General features: G+C 43.1%; 1 pseudogene; it reads left to right on the top strand.

The window, feature by feature from the left end:
* LOC119585349 overlaps positions 1–524 on the top strand; it is a 30,947-nt pseudogene that overhangs the window by 7,316 nt on the left and 23,107 nt on the right.

Raw genomic sequence — 524 nt, 5'->3', positions numbered from 1 at the left:
TTTTTATGAAAAACCTAAACCCTTTTTTTTGGTTTCCTAAAACCCAAAAATTCCACCCCCTTTTGGCCTTACCCGGGTTTTCCGATTTTTTTTCACAAAAGTTTTGGGGGGGGAAAAAAAGGGGGGGGGGGGAAAGAAAGGAAAGGGGGGGGGGGGGAAAAAAAACCTAACCGGCGACGGGAAAGGGAACCGGGCCTTAAAACCCCCTTTGGAGGACGCAGGAAAAACCAAAAAAAGGTTTGGGGGGGAAAGGGAAGGGGGGAAAGGGGGGGGGAAATAGAAAGGGGGGGGGGAAAAAATTTTTTGGGGGGTTTTTTTTTTAAAAAAAAGGAAAGGGGGAAAATACCAAAGGGGTAAAAAAAAAAGGGGGTGGGGAAAAAAAAAAAGGGGGCAAAAAAAAGAAAAATAAAAAAGTCAAAAAAAAAAAAGGGGAAAACAAAAAGGGAAAAAGGGAAAAAGGGGGAGGGGGGGAAAAAAAAAGGGGGAAAAAGGGGAAAAAAGGGGAAAACTTTAAAAAAAACCCC

The sequence above is a fragment of the Penaeus monodon genome, chromosome 19, assembly GCF_015228065.2.
Source record: "Penaeus monodon isolate SGIC_2016 chromosome 19, NSTDA_Pmon_1, whole genome shotgun sequence".
NCBI classification, from domain to species: Eukaryota; Metazoa; Arthropoda; class Malacostraca; order Decapoda; family Penaeidae; genus Penaeus; species Penaeus monodon.
The sequence above is the reverse complement of the archived record's forward strand: the minus strand, read 5'-3'. Positions and strand labels throughout refer to the sequence as shown.